General features: G+C 47.7%; 1 protein-coding gene across 1 annotated transcript in view; it reads left to right on the top strand.

Annotated features, from left to right (window-relative positions):
• The first annotated feature begins 1,774 nt into the window (after window positions 1-1,774).
• The window catches only part of RBBP8NL (RBBP8 N-terminal like), a 61,482-nt gene continuing 47,356 nt past the window's right edge, over window positions 1,775-15,900 (top strand). The window contains exon 1 of the mRNA XM_048497914.1: window positions 1,775-1,928. The gene's annotated coding sequence lies outside the window, so the exon portion shown is untranslated. The remainder of the gene's footprint in view (window positions 1,929-15,900) is intronic.

Below are 15,900 nucleotides of genomic sequence, written 5' to 3'. Positions count from 1 at the left end.
TTATATGTTGCGCTTTAATCATGTTTTATTTATACTGTACACCCATCTTGAGTTCAACAAGGGAGAAGGGTAGCTGACAAAGGTTTAACAGATGTACAAAGCTCCCACTGTTTTTAAATAAAATAGCAGATGTATGGAACCTTTGTTTGGGTTGGCATTGTTCCCTTTAATGATCACACGTGGGTCTTTTCGCTTCAGTAAACTCACCTGTAAATTGGGTGTACAGGCGATTGCAAGGTGTATTTGCCCATAAAGTTTTGCTTATTTGTAACATCAAAAAACCAAAATCCGGTGTGTGTGTGTGTGTGTGTGTGTGTGTGTGTAATACAGTAATGTTTTTTAAAAAATTTTAAACTTATCTAAGTTATCTAAGTAGTATCTCTGCAGTCCAGAGATAAGCTATAACTCCAGGGGATCCACAGGTCCTACCTGGAGATTGGCATCCCTAACTGGAATTGCGTGGAATCTGCTCTTAGGCCTCTTCCGCACATGCAGAATAATGCACTTGCAATGCACTTTGCTGCTGGAATGTATTGTGCGGAACAGCACAATCCACTTGCAAACAATAGTGAAAGTGGATTCAAAGTGAATTATTCTGCGTGTGCAGAAGGGGCCCAATAGCAGATTCCATACAATTCCAGTAATATTAAGGGTAAGACTTCAGTCCAATAGCATCTTAAAGGCCAACAAGATTTCCAGGGTGAGCTTTTGAGAGTCCGATGGTGTCTGACGAAGGAAACTTTTGACTCTTGATAAGTTTATCCCCTGGAAATCTTACTGGTATTTAAAGTGAGCTCAAATCCGGCTCTGCTGCTGCAAGCCAACATGGCTACCCATCTGAAACTAGCTATGATAAAGCCTCCAATGAATGCTAAATGAAGAGCACAGTTGCTCACCTTGGTCCTTTCCGCACACGCAAAATAATGCGTTTTCAAACCACTTTCACAACTTGGGTGCTGTGTGGTTTCCGGGCTGTATGGCCGTGTTCTAGCAGCATTCTCTCCTGACGTTTCGCCTGCATCTGTGGCTGGCATCTTCAGAGGATCTGAAAGCCTTCGACAATACACTTTCACAACTGTTTGCACGTGGATTTTGCCATTCTGCACAGCTTCAAAGAGCACTGAAAGCAGTTTGAAAGTGCATTATTCTGCCTGTGCGGAATGAGAGCCCCTGTGTGATCAAATCTCGATGAAGACACTTGTATTGTCGAAGGCTTTCATCGCCGGGAATTACTGGTGTGCTGTGGAGCTTTCATGGATGCATGACAGAAGTTCTAGCAGCATTCTCTCCTGACGTTTCACCTGCATCTGTGGCTGGCAGGCAAAATGTCAGGAGAGAATGCTGCTAGAACACGGCCGTACAGCCGGAAACCACACAGCACCCCAATGACAAGACATTGTGAGCAACGAAGCGCGAAGCCAATAGGAGGTGATATTCCTTTTCTTCCCTATCTGTACAAGAGTCAATTATGAAAAAGGAAATACGAGTTCCCATCATCACGCTCGATGCCTTACTGGGGGGGAGGAGAGGAATGGGCCTGTTTTGTCAAGGTGATTGACTTGGACCAAATACCCAAAGCCGAGCTGTAATTATGGGAAAACAATCAAATCTCTATGTGGAGCTTGTGCCAAACCTGTCCAGCCAGTTCTTTGTATTATAGCAAAACCGGTTTGTCCGCTCCAGCTCCACTGAAGCGCCTTTCTACTGCTGGGGTAAAGAAAAGCAAACCAGTACAGCCAGTTTGACCGAAATACCAAAAAAAAAAATTTGCTTATTGTCTGTGCAAATTTACCCACACTTTATTCTCCTATCTCTGCAGCGTTCACCGGGGTTTTGGATCTCTATCATGACTTGACAGAGCAGCGGAGTTGCAGGAATCAAGAGAAAAGGGGACGAAGACAGAGAGGCAGAGAATCCACCGGTCTGATGTGAGTACTGCTATTGCATTCGGGGTGGATTTTGTCCTGGGTTTTGCCAGTAAGGTGGCATATGGCTTGGAAGAAGAGATTTGGGATCGCGTGTCCATATATAGCGAACACTCGTCCCATAAGTAGTGTTCAGCAAGCTGTGGGTCATATCTCGCATTTCTTTCATTCTAAAGGGGTTTGAAGGGGGATTTATACAGCAGGGGTCTCCGCAGGAGGTATAAGGAAGTGTAAATCGTGTTCATATCAAATACGGCTGTTGTAGACAGTGCTGTCGATATGATTTCATTCTTTGTTTTCTGGCTGATTGCTCTGGGAGACCAAACTAATGTCCTTTTGTTGTTTGTGTGTTTCCAATGTAGCTTCTACCAAGCTTAAACCGAGTGCATTTTAAAGCAACCTGTTCCTTACGTGCGGGGGAATTTTTTAAAAAAACTTTGGGATTGCAACTGACTAGCTTAGGCATCTCTTGCACTGATTGGCAGTTCTAACTGAGATATCGAATTATGGTTTATTGTGTTCCTTTATAATTGTTTGTTATTGACATTGGAAACCTCCTTAAGGTAAAAAAAAAGTGGCCCATCCGCGTTTTAAATAAATCAATAAACAGGGAGTGAGCCTAAACAGGTCTGCTCAGGTCATTTTATTCAGCAGGTCTTATTTCCACAACCATATAGCCCAGACTAGCATAATCTCATCCGAGTTTGGAAGCTAAGCAGGTTTGGCCTTGGTTAGTACATGGATGGGAGACCACCAAGGAAGATAGGGGCTGGATTGCCATGTTGGTTGTCTGTTTTCTAGTTCTGCGCGATACAAAAGATTCCACGTTCTTGCATGAGCAGAAGGTGGTGATGAACACAATATTGCATTGGCTATGCTGCGGGTCTGTTGGTACGGATGGAAAATAATTTGAACATAGTCTCTGTCTTGTAAAGGTCCGTCTAGCCTGGCATCCTGTTTTCAAGAGCCCCACGGGGATAGCGTGGGGTGTAAATCCAAGAAATAAATAAGATTCTGATGCTTTCAGAGAAAAGGTAAAGGTAGCAAGCATTGGGTAATTACTGACCCATGGATTGATGTTACATCATGATATTTACTCTGCAAACTGTGTTTATGAAGGTTAACATAGTTAAGAAGAATAACAAACAGAATGTAGCTTGTGTGCCATCTTAAAGAACAGTCATCTTGGTCATGACCAGCCTTTTTACCTCAGAAATCATTAACAAAAGAACTTTACTTATACTGAGAGAAATATATATATAAATAAAGTAACACTTATATGTCAATACAGTTGCAGTTCATCATTTTGTTACAATTTGGTTACCAATAACCAGTAAGGATTACAGTATTAAACTTTTCAGTCAGAGGCTTTTACGCAGCTTTAGTTAACAGAACACTGAACAACATCTTTTCTCAGTCAGAGTCAGAGAGCTACAACCTCCATCTGTCACCTTTTAGAATGTTCGCTGAGCTCTCCCAGAATTCCATGCCTGCTGCATGCAAGGCTGTCAAATCCAACAGTTCATGGGGTGGTTTGCCATTGCCTTCTCCAGTTGCCTACACTTTACCCCCATCAAACTGGTTACTCATTTTACCGACTTCAGAAGGATGGAAAGTTGAGTCAACATTTAGTCAGCTACCTGAAAGCAACTTCTGTTGGTTTCCAGAGAAGCCTTCCTTTACTCTTTGGGTTGCCAACTCTGGGTTAGGAAATTCCTGGAGATTTGGGGTTACAGCCCAGAAAAGGTGGAGTTTGGGGAAGAGAGGGACCTCAGCAGGGTACAATTCCCAACAGCCCACAATCCAGTGCAGCCATTTTGTCCAGGGGAATTGATCTTTGTAGTCTACAAAGTTGTAATTTCTAGGAGCTCTCTGGGCCCCAGTCTCTCCCATTCAGATTTACATCTCCTCTAAACACTTCCCCTTTGAGGACTGCAATGTACCAGGATTAACATGAGCTGCCATCCCATCCCAAATAAATCCTAAGATTTTTAAGTCTTTGGACTTTGGATTGTAAGTGGGAAGAAAATGTATTTGCCCTTTCTTTACATGTAGTTCGTGTATGCATTTTAATATCATCATATGAAGTGGTTACAAACATTATTAGAATTTCACAGGGAAAACCTATTTCCAAGCACAACGCGGACAACAGAAGAGCTGCTGAATGCTAAAGAAAAAGAAGAGTTTGGATTTATACCCCACCTTTCTCGCCCGTAAGGAGACTCAAGGTGGCTTACAAGCTCCTTTCCCTTCTCTTCCCATAACAGACACCTTGTGATGTAGGTGGGAATGAGAGAAGTCAGAGAGAGCTGTGACTAGCCCAAGGTCACCCATCAAGAACGTAGGAGTGCAGAAACACATCTGGTTCACCAGATAAGCCTCTGCCACTCAGGTGGAGGAGTGGGGAATCAAACCTGGTTATCCACCTGCTCTTAACCACTACACCACACTGGCTGTCTATGGCTCAGCGTAGGGAGTCCACATGGCAGAATGGCATGGGTCCTTACCAATTGATATCATGGACTTGATGCTTTTTATTTATGGGAGCCAGCATGGCATAGTGGTTAAGAGCAGGTGGACTCTAATCTAGAGAATAGGGTTTCATTCCCCACTCCTCCACCTGAGCGGCAGATTCTTATCTGGTGGCCCAGGCTTGTTTCCCCACTCCTACATTCCTGCTGGGTGTCCTTGGGCTATTCCCAGTTCTCTCAGGACTCTCTCTGCCCCACTACCTCACAAAGTGTCTGCTATGGGGAGAGAAAGGGAAGGAGTTTGTAAGCCGCTTTGAGACCCCTTATAGGAAAGAAAAGTGGAGTATAAATCCAAACCCTTCTTCTATTTATTTTATTCAATTGACAGGCCATGTGGGCTCAGGGCAGCTTACAATATCAGTTTATAACAGTAAAATCAGTAAAACATAAGCCACTTTGAGACTTCTTATGGTGAAGAAAAGTGAGGTATAAATCCAACTCTTCTTCTCAAAGTCTTCTATTGCTATCTCAACCACAAGCCTGGTGGAACAGCTCCATCTTAGAGGCCCTATGGAATTGTACTAAATTTTGCAGGACCTGGGGCTCACAATAGAGCTACCAGAACTGAAAAAGCTGTGATCCTGATCACGGACGGCTGGACCACTTTTGAGCCGGGGGAATCCTTGATTGGGCTCACTCCGCATGCACCAAAAACACTGGTGCGGGGTCTGTAAAAACACCAGTTGGGGGAGGGGGGAGAACTTTGCACGGCCACTGCCTCTGAAAAGAGGCAGCACCATGCTTTCTCCCCCCAACAGATGGGAAAACGGTGTTTCCATAACTCGCTAAGCAAGTCTTTTGGGAAACACTGTTTTGCACTTGGTGCCAAGCGAACAGCATCGAGTCAGAGGTGCCACTTTTTGGCGCCTCCATTTTGTCTGTAAACTTCCCGTCCCCCACGGAGCTCTGCACGGATGAGGGGACATGCCTCCTGGCCTCCAACCCCTGAGGCGTCGCCATGGCCACCGCGGGGGGTGTCCCCTTGTCCCTGCAGAGCTCCGTAGGGGAAGGGGAGGTTAATTTACAGACAAAACTGAGGTGCCTCCATCCGAAGGCGCCTCTGCGGGCCGCGGCAGCTCCGGGGCCACCTACACGAGAGCGTGCAAACAGTCCCAGGGCTCCATTGGTATAGTTTATACCAGTGGGCTGCTGCTTTTCAGGCTCATGCAGAATGGGCCTGGGTTCTAGAAGAAGAGGAGGAGGAGGAGGAGGAAGAAGAAGAAGAAGGAGGAGGAGGAGGAGGAGGAGGAGGAGGAGTTTGGATGTATATCCCCCCTTTCTCTCCTGCAGGAGACTCAAAGGGGCTTACAATCTCCTTGCCCTTCCCCCTCACAACAAACACCCTGTGAGGTAGGTGGGGCTGAGAGAGCTCCGAGAAGCTGTGACTAGCCCAAGGTCACCCAGCTGGCGTGTGTGGGAGTGTACAGGCTAATCTGAATTCCCCAGATAAGCCTCCATAGCTCAGGCGGCAGAGCGGGGAATCAAACCCGGGTCCTCCAGATTAGAATGCACCTGCTCTTAACCACTACGCCACTGCTGCTCTCTACCCCTCTGAATGCACTATCATTTTCTGTGCAGAGTCACCAGGTGAGTCCCGTATCATCCCTCGTTCGACTCGACCAGGAGGAACTAACTGGTCATTCCACATTGCACATTAACGCGGGACGGGTTTATGCAGAAAGAAGGTGGTGGCTGCCAATGGGAGCCTTTTGCTTACTCTGGATTTCAGGCTTGCTGCACAACTCGTCTTGGGCTTGCCTTACCGGGTATCGTCAAGGCGAAAGATTGCTCTGATGCTATAGGCAGTACCAAGCAATCGCAAAGACGGAGGGTGGAGACCCAAGGAAAGACGTTCCAGTCTCTGCCCTACCTGCTCGGCAACTTGGGGCAAGGTGCCTTTATCAGCCGGGATGTCGAGCCGGCGAGTGTTGAGCAGCTAGCCAGAGGTGGACATCAGAATGGGAGGCAACTTACATGTAAATACTGAGCTGCATTACAATTCACCGGAGCTTCATATTTTCATAAACATTGTAGGTGCCAAGGCACAGAGGAATGGCAGCATTTGTTCTCTGGCGTGTCCATCTCAAGAGTCATATTTCATGAGGTGATCGGGTGGAGATAGTTTCAGAATGTCACCGTGTTGGTCGGCAGAGGAACGGCTAGATCTGAGCCCAGTAGCCACTCAGAGGCCCTGACCAGGTGTCAGGTTTTAAGTCTGAAGTCAATAAGAGGACTCTGGTTGCTTGTTCAGAAGTCTTTAGCAGCAGTGGCATAGGAGGTTAAGAGCTCATGTATCTAATCTGGAGGAACCGGGTTTGATTCCCAGCTCTGCCACCTGAGCTGTGGAGGCTTATCTGGGGAATTCAGATCAGCCTGTACACTCCCACACATGCCAGCTGGGTGACCTTGGGCTAGTCACAGCTCCTCGGAGCTCTCTCAGCCCCACCTACCTCACAGGGTGTTTGTTGTGAGGGGGGAAGGGCAAGGAGATTGTCAGCCCCTTTGAGTCTCCTGCAGGAGAGAAAGGGGGGATATAAATCTAAACTCTTCTTCTTCTTCTTCTTCTTCTTTTTTATTGGACCCAGCTAGTGCCTGGCTTTTGCAGAGCCAGTTCTGCTGGGCTATGGAAATACAGTTCCACTACTAGAAGACTCGCAAACAGCCATCTATTTAGCTGAAACCGAGAACTTAAAAGCCAGAACGAAATATATAGGTGTCAAATACGAACATGTACGTGAACTGGTACAGAGTGGGTTCATCAAACTAAAATGTGTCGATTCAAAACTAAATGTAGATGATGCATTAACGAAACCTCCTTCGAAAGAAAAATATGATCTACTGTGTGAACAGCTAAATGTGGTGTCTGTCAATGTTGTAAATAAGGTACATACTGTCATACCGATTTTGGAAGGGGTGTCAGAACACGTGTGAATGTTTAGATGAGCAAAATCTAAATGACAGCGGGACCCTTCTTCTAACAGGTGCCGTGTGCAGATTAGTGCCGAGTGCACAGCTTGTACCGTGTGCAAACCTGATAAGGCGAGGGCATCTGATTGGTACCACTTTTGTATATAGGTAGCACAGACAGCAGTGTGATGTGCGCCTACGAACACCTGTGGTCTGGCGAAGCACTTTTGTTAGTAGACAGCAATAAATAGAACTGCACTGGTGACTGTGTGTCAATCAGTTCTTGTCTACATTGCGCCCTACGAGGTGGTCTACTCCGAGTAAATCCGCTGCTTCAACAGATTCCTGCCATAAACCCCCCTCCCTGTTTCCTGTGGAATGGGAGAACAACACAACTGAAAGAAAGATGTTTGGGAGTCGAGAATCTTAAGGACAGCGCAGTGATAGTGTTCAGCCCCCTGCCGCCTCCCCACCACCACTGGGTCAGCGCCAGGGTTGCTTCTAGTTTAGCTACAGTTACAAGCATCAAAGGAGAACGAAAGAACAGGAACGATCCATTAACATATTGAAGGTGAAGACACTTCTCCCCCTTCTCACAGATGGGCGGAAGTGCACCTTTCCCTAGTCCAGGGGCAGAGCGAGGGGAAATTGTGCCTGGGGCGCACGTGTACCTCATACCCCTGCCGCAGTGCTGCCCACCCCCACCCTGCCCCGGAATGCCCCCAGAACACCCCAGAACACCCCAGAACACCCCCTCTACGCCCCGGCCACGCCCCCGCCGCAGCTCCACCCTGGGCATCATGCCCCTCCAGTCCCACGGGCGCTACGCCACTGCCCCAGTCATTGATGTCAGACTCCATCCTGACACCAGGCCAGCCCCAGGCGAACCTCAGAAGCTAAGCAGGATTAATATTTAGCATTAGTATTTGGATGGACAACCTCCAAGGAATACCGGGGCTGTGATGCAGAGGTAGGCAACCACCTCCAAACATCTCCGAACATGGGTTCCCCATAAGTCAGCTGTGCCTTGACAGACGAAAAATAAAAGCCAGTCAGAGATCTATAGGATTGGTCTGACGAATATGTGATACCTGTTGACAGGGAGAAATTTTTCTCTCTTTCTCACAATACTAGAACCAGGGGGCATTCATTGAAAATGCTGGGGGGAAGAATTAGGACTAATAAAAGGAAACACTTCTTCACGCAACGTGTGATTGGTGTTTGGAATATGCTACCACAGGAGGTGGTGATGGCCACTAACCTGGATAGCTTTAAAAAGGGCTTGGGCAGATTTATGGAGGAGAAGTCGATCTATGGTTACCAATCTTGATCCTCCTTGATCTGAGATTGCAAATGCCTTAGCAGACCAGGTGCTCAGGAGCAGCACCCGCAGAAGGCCATTGCTTTCACCTCCGGCATGTGAGCTCCCAAAGGCACTTGGTGGGCCACTGCGAGTAGCAGAGTGCTGAACTAGATGGACTTTGGTCTGATCCAGCAGGCTTGTTCTTATGTTCTTATGTTCTTACCTGACAAAGAAAACTTTGGCTCTCAAAAGCTCGTCCCCCAACAATGTTGTTGGTCTCTAAGGTGCTACTAGGTTCAAAACTTCAATGGAGGGTTTCCCTAAATACTGGCTTGTATTGGATTTCAGCTGCGAAAGTCTAGTTTCCAATTTAACCCACCTTGCAAATTCACTGGAGGCCTCTGGGGAAATCACTTCCACTGTAATCCTATGCAGAGTTATTCCCACATAAGCCTATTGAAATGAATGGGCTTAGACTGGAGTAATTTACTGTCTCTAGGATAATGTTCTTTGGGATAACTTTATCTAGAAGCACTGGGCGCAAATGGCTTTGGTTAGGATTCTGTGTCAGTAAAACGGGGGAAAGCTGATGATATCTAGGGTGGTGTAGTGGTTAAGAGCAGGTGGACTCTAATCTGGATAATTGGGTTTGATTCCCCACTCCTCCATATGAGCGGTGGAATCTTATCTGGTGAACCCAGGTTTGTTTCCCCACTTCTCCATATGAAGCCTGCTAGATGGCCTTGGGCTAGTCGCAGTTCTCTCAGAACTCTCTCAGCCCCACCTGCCTCATAAGCTGTCTGTTGTGGGGAGAAGGGAAGGAGTTTGTAAGCCACTTTAAGACTGCTTACAGGAGAAAACGGCAGGGTATAAATCCAAACTCTTCTCCCCTTCTCACTTTGGGACAACTAAGGTAAGGGTTTAAAGCTCTTTGCACACCAATAGAGCTATAAAAATGCCTGCATACTGCCAGGTGCAAGAAATGTGCAACTGATTTGCATAAAGGTGTTGTTTGAAAGCCTCCCAGCAATGGAAGGGCTGGTCTTACTACCCCTCTGCTCTAACCACGCACCTTGTGAAGATCCGTTAATTAATTACGTTTTTCAACTTTTCCATTTGTCTGTGTGTGGGCATTTGAGAAAAAGAAAACCCAACTTGGGCAATTAATAGAGATTTGATGGGGTGATACTTACCTCCATGCCATGGAAACCTTTTGTTAGGTCCTTTCCACAGATTAAGCCTCTATTAAAGGAACGGGACATTTTTTCCTCCTCGAGGAAAAGGGCTTGGACAGATTTATGGAGGAGAAGTCGATCTCTGGCTACCAATCTTGATCCTCCTTGATCTCAGATTGCAAATGACTTAACAGACCCGGTGCTCAGGAGTAGCAGCAGCAGCCGCAGAAGGCCATTGCTTTCACATCCTGCAGGTGAGCTCCCAAAGGCACCTGGTGGGCCACTGCGAGTAGCAGAGAGCTGGACTAGATGGACTCTGGTCTGATCCAGCAGGCTAGTTCTTATGAGGCAACTTGGCAACCCTACGTACTATTCAATTTTCCCAACTATAAACTCAGCAGAGTCGCAAAAGACTAGCACCTTTGCTACTTTGGAGAACAAAGGAAAGGTGAAATCACAAACGGGTATCTTGGGAGGAGTAAATGGTGAGCTGGTCGTCCACAGGCATATCTCTAAATCTGTCCAGAGCAGCACCCCAGCCCTCCCATGTGTTAGGGAGCTTCGTGCAGCCACTAAAGGAAGCACTGAAACCAAGCAACTCACGCAGGGGCGTAGCACCCAGGGGGACATATGGGGACAAATGTCCCTGGGCTGTGGCCATTTAGTCACATGGGGGCGGAAAATCGCCCTTAGACCCCCTCCTCCTTTCCCCTGGATCCATACACTGACTTCAAGAACTGGTGCAAAAAATGTTGTTTGGTCATGGTGGGGGAGGGCGGCCACCCTTACCAGGGGGTGGGGCAGAAAACTCAGATTTTGCACTGGGCTACATTTCCCCTAGATCTGTGGTGGCGAACCTTTGGCACTCCAGATGTTATGGACTACAATTCCCATCAGCCCCTGCCAGCATGGCGAATTGACCATGCTGGCAGGGGCTGATGGGAATTGTAGTCCATAACATCTGGAGTGCCAATGGTTCGCCACCACTGCCCTAGATACACCGCTGAACCCACCAATGAAAAATCAGGGCTCAGTTCCAAAATGAGAACCCATGAATCTGCCTTATAGCGAATCAGAGTCAGCCTCTTGGTCCATCAAGGCAAGTATTGCCTGCTCAGGCTGGAAGCAGCTCTCCAGGGCCTCAAAGAAGGGTGGCCGGGGAGCTTCAAGGGCGTAGCAGAGAAATGGGAAGAAGAATTAGAACCTGCAAAACCGAGTTGTTCCACCGGGCCTTTGGAGAGGCCGGTCGCTGATGGCCCCCCCCCCCCATAACATCGGTGGAACCTGCCGCCCCCTCCCCCCCCTCTTTAGGGGACTATTAGGGGATCTGATAATAGGCTGCCATCTATTATGTTTGGTATCTGGAAGCTGCATTTTAATAGGGTTGGTTTTAATGTGTATAGAGCCATAATTACTTATTTAACTAACTTTGGTATTATTGATTTTATTTTGTGCTCTATTGTACACCTTGTTGTTCACCGCCCTGAGCCCTCCGGGGGAGGGTAGTATACAAGTATAATCAATAATAATAATAATAATAATAATAACAACAACAACAACAACAACAACAACAACCGTTCTGAAACATGATAAATTGCCCCATCCAAAGCATTCTATTTTGGTGTTGGGGGGTTTAAAATAAATTTTATGTATTTATTTATAACAACACATGCAGAAGTAAGGGATTATTTAAAAATATTAAAAAGCACATTGTTTTATATATATATATATAGCTAGATATAGATATAGATACATACATCATGCAGAAAAGGGAAAGAAATGGAAAGAAATGCATGCAGAAATACAAAAGATTTTAAAAGTTAAATTTGTTAACGACGGCTCAGGCAATGCTACTAGGCATATTACCAAAGAGTTTCAGAAAAACTGTATTTCTCCCCCCCTTCCCAATCAGTTGACAATCCTGTCCTGCTAGTGAATTCAAAACATGCCCTTTATTTGTCTGGAACGGTAAGAAGATCCGGTGTCAAAACTGGAACTGGCAGTTCGTGTTCACTTGAATCAACCACACCTCGGCCTCTGCCCTCCGGGCAACTTGCGGTAGAGAACAGATGATGGCAAACGTACAAAGGTTTTCTTAGCTTTTTGCACCCTTGTCTGTGACTGGGCACGAGGGGCAGCAGGCCAGCTTGTGAATGTTTTCTGCCCTTGCCTGTCACACAGAGGCCCCTTCCGCAAAATAATGCATTTTCAAACCACTTTCACAACTGTTTGCAAGTGGATTCTGCTGTTCCCCACAGCTCCAAAGAGCACTGAAAGCAGTTTGAAAGTGCATTATTCTGCATGTGCGGAATGAGCCAGAGAGCGTCACATGCCAGACATGGAGAAAAAGCAAGTAGAGTTTGGATTTATAACCCACTTCCCTCTCCTGTAAGGAGTCTCAAAGCAGCTTTACAAATTCCTTCCCTTCTTTTTTCCACAACTGACACTTTGTCAGGTAGGTGGGGCTGAGAGAGTTCTGAGAGAACTGTGACTGGCCCAAGTTCACCCAGCAGGCTTCATGCGGAGGAGCGGGGAAACAAATCCAGACTTCTGTTTTCTCTGCTTTGTAACAGATACTCTCAGGAAAAAGCAGGAGGGGGCCAAGAAGAATACTGGCAGGCTCCACATTGGGGATCACTAATTTAAGAATATTCCCAGATCCACGCTGCATAGTGCTGTTCCCTCTCCAATGAATAATCAAATAGCCTTTCGTTATTTGTGTTGATGGGGTTTAGCAGCATGCATTTCCTGGCCAAAGAGAGTGCAAATAGACCTGAATCTCAGTTCCAGTCATTGTATGCATAAGTTCAGAATATGTTGACCCAGAGGTCCCTTCCGTACATGCAGAATAACATTTCAATCCGCTTTCACAATTGTTTGCAAGTGGATTTTGCTACTCCGCACTATAAAATCCAGCTACAAACTGCATTGAAAGTGGATTGAAAGTGCATTATTTTGCATATGTAGAAGGGGACAGAGGGCCTTTGCCCACTTACCTTCTGCCCCGCGCTACTGTAGGCAAGTAGTGCGGGGTCCCCCGGCACTCCCCACTACAGGGGCGGCGACAACCCCTACGCCCCTACGCTGCCACTGTCGCGCCCCCTCAGCGCGCGTCACTCCTGGTGCTCTTCTAAACTGCGCCTTTTGATGACCCTGCGGTCGTGGGGAAGCCTGGGCGCGCGCCAGAAATGATGCACGCTGAGAGCAGTGCGGGGCCTACGGGGGGTCGTGGCAAGTGGGGAAACGCCCAGAGTTCACTCTGGCTTTCCCCATCTATCTCTAGGCTTGCAAGTCTTCCAGTAAGGATGGGGCATCCCTTTACCTCAGTTCCCTGTTGCTCACAAGTATAGGTTTTATAAATGTGGTGGGGGGGAGCAGAAACATTGCAAACATCATGCAGTCACTTCTGGGGGAAACCCAGAAGGGATGGGGTAGCTCTAGGCATTGCGAGAAACTCTATGGTCCTACCTAGAGCTACTGTATGTCAATTCCTAGAGCTACCCTATGCCACTTCTGGGTTTTCACCAGAAGTGACATAAAGGTATGTGCAGCATCACAGCCAGAGGTGGGATCCAGCAGATTCTCATAGGTTCCCGAGACTAGGTTACTAATTATTTGTGTGTGCCGAGAGGGGATTACTAAGTGGTGATTTTGCCACGTGATTTTTGCCTTAGTCACGCCTCTCCTCTCAGCAGTAGCGCGCAGAACTTGAAGCAGTCTAGCAGGAGGTGCCCCGGCGTGCGTGGCAGCCTGCGCCTGTGTGCATTCGTTTCCCGCCCAAGGACCGGCGCAGCGGCTGCGTCCTTGCAACTGCCCCAGCCAGGAATGCCCCGCCCCCAGAATGCCTGGCCATGCCCCGTCATGCCCCGCCCAGCCCCATTGGCGCTACGCCAGTTTGAATCCCACCACCATGGGAACCTGTTACTAAAATTTTTGGATCCCACCACTGATCGCAGCCTCCCTTGTGCCCTCCCCAAAGCTCCCACTGGTTACATGGCCTGGCCCTATCTGTCTCTCACGGAAGGAGGGGATAAATCTCCTCCAGCAAAATACAGGACCTGCAGGACAAATCTCGATTGAGTCGATCGTGTCCAGACCTGACTGCTACAATGCTGGGCTTCCTTCACCTGGTGTGGTATGTAATTGCAAAGCTGGTAATGGCTACGTGTTTGTCAGTTAGGGTTGTTGGCTGAGATGGCCGGCTCTCTCTTTGTTGCTCGTGGGTTGTTTGTTTTATCTGGCACCAAATTGGATCTTTATGGCCTATTTTGTAGTTCACGGGCTCAGGACAGACAAAAAAAGGAAATACTTCTCTACAGGAGTCATCACTACCTTGTGAAATTTGCTGCCACAGGATGTAGTTGATTAGACAAATTCTTTCATGGTGGATAAGTCCATCAACATCCATTTGCGATTAGGACTAAATGGAGTTCCCGTGTCCAAGTGCAGTGAATCTGAACACCAGTGCTAGGGAATAGCAACGGCAATTCACCTGCTTGTATGTCTTCTGGGGATAGCTAGCTAACCATTGTGCGTGAAATGGATAACGGACCATTCATCTGATCCATCATGGCCTTTGCCTTCTTGTCTCTTTTAAAAGACTTCTTGCTGCTTTTGCAGTCTGTCATTTAAGCAGTGTGAGTGAGCCTCAATTTATTTGTTTCGAATGATTTTTAAAGTACTGTAGAATTTTATCCTTCTGCATTACCTTGAGATGCCACTAAGATGCCACTAATATAAATCAATAAAGCAACCCTGTCAGACCAGGGCAAGTTTAGAGCTCTCGCGCTTCTTTCTGTCTTCTGTTGCATGTGAAAACCAGGCTCCTACAAACTCTCTTCCTCACAGAAACTCCTGTGGCTCCCTAATGTAAACATTGCTCTGTGGCGGCTGAAAACAAAATAAAAAGTGGCCAAATTCCCCCTGTCATGTCCTGAAGTTTGCTTACCTGTATCACATGACAGATAAATCACTTGTTACCTAGGCTGACCAGACGTCCTGCTTTTGGCGTGACAGTCCCGCCTTCAAAAAATTTGTCCCGCATCCCGCGGGTTATTTCCAGTGTCCCAATTTTGGGAGGCTGCCGCACTGCCTTCTGGGGTGCAAGGCAGTGCGGCAGCCTCCCGCCCGCACGCACAGCCACAGGAGCGCATGGCTTTGTGGGGCGCTCCGTTTCCCACCCTGTGACAGGGCGGGAAACAGGAGCACCCCACAAGGCCATGCGCTCCTGCGGCTGCACACGCATGAGCGTGCGCGGCCGCCCGTCCCATTTTACAAAGGTGACCATCTGGTCACCTTACTGTTGCCAAAAAAAATCCTGTCCCCCAAGAAACTATCTAGGGCCGTTTCTGCACAGCACAATTATACTGAGTTACAATTGGTATCTTGCAATCTAGATCTATTCTATCCCGGTTTCTCCCTTCACATGGCTGCCCATTTCTGTGAAGGAATCAAGTGAAGACCAGGAGGAAATACTCCAGTTTGTTTCACATGAGCCTGGATCTTTTGCATTTACACTGCAAGCTTATACGCGCATGCGCAAGCATCCTCAGCATCCCGTGTTCTGATTGGCTGTTGGTTTTTGGCAGCAGCAGGGGAAAGCGAAGCCACCCTTTTACCCAGTTCTAGATAGGGCCCAGTCCAGGCCTCAACACAGCAATTGGCAGCAAAAAACAGCTGGGCACAGCATCAAATCACTTTCCCACACACGTTCCCGGCTCCAAATGGGGCCTGCCCCAGCCCCCTTCAAACGTTGAGCTCTCATACCTCGCAAGAGCTTGTCAACTGATGTTCGCTTGCTCTTCCCCGCCTGCTACAGGCGAGCCTACCATCGCCCAGCCTACTACACATGTGCCAACCTGGTGTGCGTGCATAGGGCCGGGCCCCGACACCGGCCCCCCACCTGAGGCCGGGCAACGGCCCCCTCACCAGGCCTCTCCCTCCTGTAATGGTGGCCGCGCATCATGCACGGCCACACTTTTTTGTGGAAAACAAGAAACTCCCCCTCCATGATATGCCCACTAACATTCAGCCCAAAGTGCACATCTCCCTAGCTATGC

This window comes from Sphaerodactylus townsendi, linkage group LG05, assembly GCF_021028975.2.
Source record: "Sphaerodactylus townsendi isolate TG3544 linkage group LG05, MPM_Stown_v2.3, whole genome shotgun sequence".
Taxonomy (NCBI): domain Eukaryota; kingdom Metazoa; phylum Chordata; class Lepidosauria; order Squamata; family Sphaerodactylidae; genus Sphaerodactylus; species Sphaerodactylus townsendi.
This window is presented reverse-complemented; position numbering and strand designations above follow the sequence as displayed.